Raw genomic sequence first — 9,229 nt, forward strand, 5'->3', positions numbered from 1 at the left:
ACGGATTTTTTTGTCTCAAATTAGAGACATATTTGAAATTGATTTTGAGACGAATTTTTTTGAGACAAATTTAGAGACAGAAAAAAATCCGTCTCTAATTTCAGACGTATTTAGAGATGAAAACTAATCCGTCTTTATTTAGAGACAGATTAATTTCCATCTCAAAATTTGTCTCTAATTTGAGACGGAAATCAATCCATCTCAATTTGAAACAGATATTTTTCCGTCTCAAAATCCCTCTCAAATTTATAAAATGTAAAATAAATTTATAAAATGTAAAATTTTTATCTATAGATATAGAAATTAAATTCTAAATATATAAATTAATATATTTCATGTGCATAAAATATAAAATAAAATATATATACATGTAAACTAATATATATATATATAAATTTATAAATTAAAATATATATTAAATGTATAATAATTAACTATTTGTAATAGTTATTAAATATATACAAAATAAAAAAAAGAGAGAGGAGAGAGAGACATGGGCACTTTCGTATTTTAAAAAAAGTAGTTAGTATATGAATTATATTTTTTTAATTTGAAAAAAGTATACTAAAACCGAATTGAATTGTAAGCACCCTCGCCCGGATATCCCAATCGCCCAGTCAATCCAAACGAGAGCGCCTACATAAGAGAAGAGAAACAAACACAAGACAAAAATACCCTGGCATGCGTACATACGAAGAATACAACAGCGGAAGCAAAACAATATACATGTACGTCCTCAAGTACCCTGCTGGGACAGCAGTCAAAGAGTATATAAACATATACTGACACCTGTGCCGACAATAAAAGATACAAGGAACAACCAGGCATAGTCAAAAATGAGAGTCAAAAACTTCTAACAAAACATCAGAGAAAGCGGGGGCAGCTAACTGTACACCCTACCGACACGGCTGGCTGCTAGGTGGCGCGGTCCTCGCCCTCGATTTTAGTTTTACCCTTACCTGGAATGATGAAAAGCAAGGTGAGTCGCAAGACTCAGCAAGTTTATATGATAAGGAAGGCTGTAAACGAAACAGAAGAGGATATCACCCCAAATATAAACCCACATGTACACACAAGCCATGTGACGCAACAGTGCACCATAATAAAAACACATACCGGTTCTTGGGGCCCACATAAAACACCTAGCACCCAAGTCCCATACCAACCTACCGCTGCCCTGGACGGTAACAAATACCTCCAGCAAACCTGTGCGCACTGTCCCGGGGCGGTACTCCCGTCACCCGTATCCCTGCCGGTACTCCTGACAGCCGAGCCATAGGCTCCCTCGGAACGGTACTCCCGTCCGAGAACTAATAACTACCAGTAACCATGCAATGCATATAAAATGCAAGGCGTAATGAGCATCAACGTGATACAAGGCGCCCATACATCTAGGCATCAGGCTATGCTCCGCCCACGTACTAAATCACACGCGATGCGTATGCCCGTGCTGGATGCAATCTAACCAATCTAAATGTCCGTGATCAAGCATAACCAAATCATGATGATCCCATCATGCAGCCCGCACCCATGTGCATATCAAACCATGCAACAAAAATAAAATAATCAGGCATGCTATAATCACATAATGGTAGAGTAGGTCCGCAGTGCCTGACACCAGTCAGCGGTCAGTGACCAGGAGAGACCATCTGACAGCCTAAAATAGACCGTACAACAGTCACACCGTCACCGTACAGCTAACCCTTGCCCCCACTGCCCAACCACTCTAGCCAATAAATAATCGAAAGTCTAATAATAATACCCAACAGCTAAGAACCTAGCCCCGGGTGAGTACGACAACATTCCCATAGGCTTGGGGGTGATACAAACCCCCGTAGGCAACCAACGAATAATACCCTCGAAACCAGGTTAATAAATTAAATTATTAAACACGCCGTTTAAATTCCATAATTTATTAACAGCCAAATTTAACGAAGGGAGGTCAAATAAATTGACATTGAAAGAATCGACAATGAGGGTATAAAGAACTTGCCTTTCCGAGGATAGCCTTAAGCTCAATTTGACCAAACGCGGTCAAAGTTATACAAACTGTAATATTCCATTTATTGACAAAATTAATAAAATTGAGCCCCAAATAAAATTTCAACCGCAGAAATTATTAATTACTAAGTTAATTACATACCTGGATAATTAAATCAAGAATTAAACGGAGTTTAATCCAATTTTTGAAGCCTCAAAATTCTCAGATTTCCCTCGCGAGCACACTGTTATTTTTGTGAAAATTCCTTACTGCTTGCTGTTCAAATTCACGCCCGAAATCGGGCTAAATTGCGGCCAAAAGAAGTGGCCAGCGCGCGGCCACGTGGCAGCGCTGGGGCGGCCACCGCCTTCAGCTCAAAACGACGTCGTTTTGACGTCAAGGGCTGAATTGAATCAACCAAAATTCCACAGCCTCGCGGCGCCTGCCCGCGGATTCGATCCCGCGTCCACAGCCGGGTCACCCTCGCGTGCGACAGCCCGCGCCCGCACTCGCATCTAACCTATATATGACTTAGATTATATTTAATGTGACTTTTGACCCTTTCCGAGATTCATGCCAGCACCCCACAACTTCCATTAATCACATAATCACCCCCCTAATTTAATTACAGTAACACCCGAACTTTCTGAAAATCACACAAATTAATTTATTTTAATTTTTTTCTTTTTCCAGAAATTCCTAAATAACAAAATTAATTATCCTAATTTCTTATTTCCATAAAAATCACATAATTTAATTTTATTTAACCACAACCAATTATTTTACTATTTCTTTTATTTTAAATTACCCCAAAAATTAAATTAATTAATATTTACGGGCGTTATATGAATAATATTTACAGAATATATAAATACTATTCTTATATTGAAATATGATATAAATATTTTTAGATTGATGATAGAGCCAAGAAAAACACATCAAATCTCAATAAACTTGTTATATCTCACAATTTTATAATAATTTTTTGAATTAAAAATAACAATACATCTAATATGATCAAATGTACATTTCTCTATATAATATACAAGAATCTCTATATATATATAGATACATCAAACATGACTTTGATTAATAATATATTTAGTATTATCTTTATCTATATTGTGTTTGATTAATCAATAAATGCAATGCATTGTGTTTGATTAATTAAGCATTACAATGTTTGATTAATCATAAATAAATGAATTAACTTAAATTCATATGGTCGAGACATGAATTTTAAAAAAACACCAACAGTATTAATGGTTGAGATCAAATACTCAACATATTTTCTCCCCAAAACCATCCCATCCTCCATCACCTCATAGGTTTCATAACCACTATTAGAGAAACAAGTGGGGAGACAGACAGCCGATCACTTCCCCAAATCCATGGCATAGTCATTTCCTTTTCGATTTTTTCTTTTAGCTCTCTCTTCACTTCAAACGTCTCTTTCCACAGCAACAACTACCGAGTTATCTGTAATTAATGTTCAGATGGCTTGCAATAGTGTAAGTTTAAAAAAAACTCGACTGGGCTTAATCCAAAAGAACTCGACCAAGCTTAATTAGTGAATTAAGCCCGATCGGATTACTTCGCTTATTCATTTGTTGTGTTTTGGAGGTTATAAAATCAAATTAAGAATTAACTTATTCATTTGTTGTCTTTTCTTAAGCAAATAAATAAATTAATAAATAGATGATATTTTAAAAAATTAAAAATCTAATATTACGTCGTAATGCCAAATTTGATGTCTACTTTAGGAGTATTCATTCGATTTAAACTAGTCCGGTTTGATCTTAACCAGTCCAAACTATTTTATTTTTTTTGTTTTCAATATAATTTTTTTTAAAAATATACATATATATATATATCATCCAAACAAAAAATTTTATAAACAATATATGTACGTCAAAATAGAGAATTAAGAAAGGGATGGAATAGGAATTTTAATATTTATTATAAATGTATATTATTAATAAATAATTAATATTATTTATTATGATAATTTAAAATAATATATATAATTATTAAAAATAAATAACCCCAATTAGTTTTCAATCTTAATTAGATTAGTGGCCAGATTAAATCAAAAACTAATTACAAACAAAGAAAGGGGATGGATGGAGCTTCGATAGATTCTGAAGTAAACCAAAAATAATATTCTACTTCAGTTCAGTTTGCACTGAAAGTGAAATGTGAGCACTGAAAGTGAAAGTTTACTTTACTCTCTACTTAAAATACTTATATAATATACTAAAAATATGTATAATATCTTACTTATATATATATATATTAGCTTTTTAAATTCTAATTAAAGGCTAATTACCATAACAAATAATAATAAATAATATATATAATATTATTTACACAGGCAAGGGCATATGCTAATAATATAATATATCAAACTAATTTATTATAATATTAGATTTATAATATATTTTTAAATAAATATTAATTTGATGTAATAATTTAAATTATTTTACTATCATATTTTAGATTATTATTTTATTAATTATCATAATCATAAATTATTATATTTTTATCAATTAAATAATTAATAATATTATTTTTATAAATTATTTTATTTTTACTTAACAAATAAATATTTAAAAAAATTGAAAATGTGGGCAGGAACTACTCCCGCCGTCTCTCTCTCCCTCTCTCCCCCCCTTCCTTCCCCAAATCCTCAAATATAACCCTAACCCACCCCTCTCCCCCCCCCCCTCTCTCTCTTCTGTGAACTACTCCCGCCATCAACCCATTCGCCTTTGTCGTTGCCTCCAGCTCGATCGAGCTCCACCGCTGCTAGATCTGCCTTCGCCGCTACTAGATCCGCCTTCGCCTTCTATCGTCGTCGCTACCTCCGCCTCTAGTCGTCGCAGTTACCGTCACCTCCAGCTCAATTGAGCTCCGTCGCTGCCTAATCCGCCTCCGCCTTCATCATTGTCAGATCTGCTTCAAAGGTATATGTATATATATTCTGTGTATGTATATTCTGTGTGTGTATATGTTAATAGTTGGACTTTGAGTTGTATGTGGTTCAATTTTTTATTACACAAATTTTACTACAAATATTATAAATAAAAGTCCAAATAACATCTCAAATATATATAATCACTATCAAAACTGTCCCCGACATCTATACTTAGTTTAGTTTCAGCAATGGTGTGCATATCGTATGGCCATAAATCCGTATTTTGGCAAACAGGTTTCAAGAGTAAAGACCTCCGTATTTTGCTTGGAAGTATGTGGGTCGGTATGCTATAGGCATAGGATTTGGTCATCTTGTTGGCAACTTTCTTGGAAATTTCCTCTAGAAAGTATAGATAAATGGATAGAGCAGTTGTGTCTGCTGGAAGGGTTGAAGTAATTCTCACTTCTCTTGGTAATTTTGAAAGGCTTGATTAAGAAGGCTAGAGATTTTTTATGCTATAGGCATAGGATTTGGTTTGGGGCTGCGATTAATTAAGAAGTCAAATCAAGATGGGTTTAGAATTGTGATTAATGAAGTAACCCAGGTCTTTACCTTTTCTTTTAATTCATTTCTTACTACTGTTAATTCTTTTCCATTTTGTCTTGTTCTTTATTATCCAAGTAGAATTATGATACACGAAAACCAGGATTGACCCGGTGGTAGTTATTAGGCTTAAAACTTCTCTGGAAAATATATCACTACAAGAATTTCGGGATTTAGTGACGGAATATTTCCGTCGCTAAATTCAAAATTCCGTCGCAAAATATCTTTAGCGACGGATTAGCGACGGAAACTGTCCGTCGCTAAAGTCTGCGTCGCTAAATTTTCTTTGCGACGGAACCGTCGCTATTTTAGCGACGTCTTAGCGACGGAAATATTTTCGTCGCTAAATGTATTTTTTTAAAAAAATTGCGACGGAATATTTTCGTCGCAATATTTAAAAAAAAAATTTAAATTATTATTTTTTATTAGTGACGGAAAATTCCGTCGTTATTATTTTTTAAAAAATATTTAAAATATAGCGACGGAATATTCCGTCGCTAATTAAAAAAATAATTTTTTTTAATTTATTTTAAATTCTGCGACGGAAATATCCGTCGCAATTTTTTTTAAAAAAAGAAATTCTTCTTTTTAGCGACGGACTATTCCGTCGTTGTATTTTAGAATTTTTTTATGAAATTTATAATATTTTAAATTTTTTATTAAATTAACTATATCGACGGAAATTTTCCGTCGCTATTAGTTTAGAATATTTTTATTCAATTAATATAGCGACGAAAGTTTCCGTCGCTAATATTTGTCGAATTTTTTTTAAAATTAATTATAGCGACGGAAAATTCCGTCGCTACTAATTTTTTTAATTTTATTAAATTAATTATAACTACGGAATTTTCCGTCGCTAAAGTAAATTAAAAAAATTAAAAAATATATTAAAAATTTATTGCCACGGAATTATTCCGTCACAATATATTAATTTTTTTTAAAATTTTAGCGACACAATTTTTTTCCGTCGCTAAAAGTTATACATTTTTTAATTTTAATTTAATTTAATTATTTAATTTTAAAATTTATTTATAATTATTTATTAAACAAATTATATAAAAATTCCAAAATTTATATTTATAATATAAAAATTAATATTCAAACAAGATACTAATAATTGTCTATTACATGCTAATATAATTGTCTGTTACATACCAATCGTTACATAAAAATAACTGCAAAAACTAATCATCTAAATCATCATCAACATTAGGTGAGTCAGGTTGATGAGTCGATTGTGGCTGAGAAGAAGAAGAAGAAGGAACAATACCACGAGTAGATGCAGTAAGTTGTTCAATCAAAAATCGCATCTCAAACATCTGTCGTCGAACATCGCTCAGCTCATGAGCCTGCGAATTAATCTGCTCCGCCTGCGAATTTATCCGCTCTGCTTGTGAATTTATCTGCTCTGCCTGCGAATTTATCTGGTCTGACTGCACTTTTAATTTCTCTGTCATTTCTTGTATAACTGGGTTTTCATTAAGACCAGATGAGACAGAGGATGAGCTGCCAACGTCAGAAAATTTTGATTGGGATAAAGATCCCGTGCCGTAAATCCTCTTCTTCTTATTTTTCCCCCCAGCAGCCTGGATGAATATCTGATCGCAATCTGGCTGCTGAGGCTCCTCAGACCCTTCATTTGGTTGAGTTGCTTGCTCTAGCAACTGTCCATACATTTCCTACAACAGTTTAATGAAGAAAATAAAATAAATCAATTATGAATATTAAAACTTATGTTAATTATAAAAATGATATTACTTACAATTAAAAAATACTTACAGCGACACTCGAAGAACGTCTGTCGACATACACCATCTGTCCTTCCTCAGATTTTTTAGAATGAGTTTGTTCAAACAATTCAATCAGTGTAGGCTCTCTCCCAAACTCATGTGTCTAAAAAAAAAATGATATAAAATTAACCATGTTAATAAAAAAAAATTTAAATATTAACAAATTAAATAAATTAAATTTCTCACCATTCGTCTTTTATGCTCTGCTGAAGATATAGAACCCCCAGTATGACGGGAAGGACCAGCCCCAAGGCCACCTGTCTCACTCAAACGGTTCAGCGATGCTTGTGCAGACCGTTTCTTGAAAGCTTCATCTTGTTCCCATTTCTGCATCCAGCTATCCCAAACATCATTTGGCACAAAGATCGGTTTTCCATTGGCATGCCACTTATGAATGTTGTCGATATATCGTTTCGCTGCTTTTTGTGCCCACTCTCTTCTCACTAATGCATCAATTGCAGGATCCCACTGAAAAATTTTCTGTAAAACAAAAAAAAAAAAGATTAAATAATTTAAACATTTCTACATTAATAGTTGAAATATATATTATTAATTTGAATTTAATACCGCAAATTCATCCCAATACATGCCCTTTATCTCCGAAGGCACTTCTTTCCAAACATGACCTTCCTTATGAAGACGTTTCTTGAAGATTGTCGATATAATATGGGAGATATTTATTGTACGACAAAAGATGCTCCTGTATACAAATAATAATAATTAGTATAAAAATTAATACATGTCATAATGTAAAAAAAAATTAAAAAAAAATTAAAGTTACCCATCGCCATCTTGCTCTATAACATGTAATGGGTCGGATGTACAATGACTGGCAGTCGAGTGAGATGATGGATGTACTGGTGACTCTGCAGGAAGGGTCGGTGAAGAAGTAACTGCAGGAGTAGCAACAGGAGATGCTGATGGGAGGGAGGCTGGTGAAATATCTCCCGAAATATGTGGTGCTGCAGTAGATGAGGTGGAAGCAGCAGTAGACCCAGACGAGTTAGGTCTAAAACCACTGCGTCCTGCACGATATCGTCCTCTAACACCTGTCATCTATATATATATTATAACGAAAATGCCGTCAAAATTTTTTCTCGCCCATTTCCACTTTCTATTTCGATATTTTATTATATTTTATTTATTTCATTCTTACCCAAAATAAATTTTTTATAAATCATTAATTAAATATAAGTTTGTGGAAAACGTGTAGTTCTTGAAACCTGTAGATGGTGTTTTCATAATTAAATAGTATTTGGAGAATGTATAAACATGTTAGTATATAAAGAAGTAAGATCTAATCAATATTATTAATTTTTAAATAATAACATAAAATTTTAATTAAAATAAATTACAAAAAAAATGAGATTTTTTTAAATCGACAAAAATCTTGAGATATCAGGTAATACCGTCAAATACCGACTACCAAGTAATTTTTTTAAAAAAATAAATTTAATTTTTTATTTTATTTCCTATAATTTACCTCTCATTCTCTCTCAATAAAGCCATTATTCAAAACTCTAAAACCCTTAATTAATTTCAGAACCATGCAAAAAAAATACAAATCTTATATATGTTTAAGTTATTACTTAGTTTTGAAAAATAATTAGTTTGTAGGTTATGTTAAATTAGTTATTTAGGTAAAATTGAATTATTTTAAATAAATTATTTAAGTTATTTTGACAAAATTAATATTTGTATAGGCTATTTATATTTATCATATGTTGTAATGTTTTTTTTGAAAATTTTATTATATTTTATATTTTAATTATTTATGTTACTAATTTATTATATGTTGTCATATTATTTTTTATTTTGTATAAACTATTTATATTTATCATATGTTAAATTAGTTATTAGTTTGTGAAAAATGTGTAGTTCTTGAAATTTGTAGACTGTAGATAGAATTTATGATTGTGAGGTTACTAATTTTAAACA

Source organism: Diospyros lotus, chromosome 15 (assembly GCF_014633365.1).
Source record: "Diospyros lotus cultivar Yz01 chromosome 15, ASM1463336v1, whole genome shotgun sequence".
In the NCBI taxonomy this organism is placed as follows: Eukaryota; Viridiplantae; Streptophyta; class Magnoliopsida; order Ericales; family Ebenaceae; genus Diospyros; species Diospyros lotus.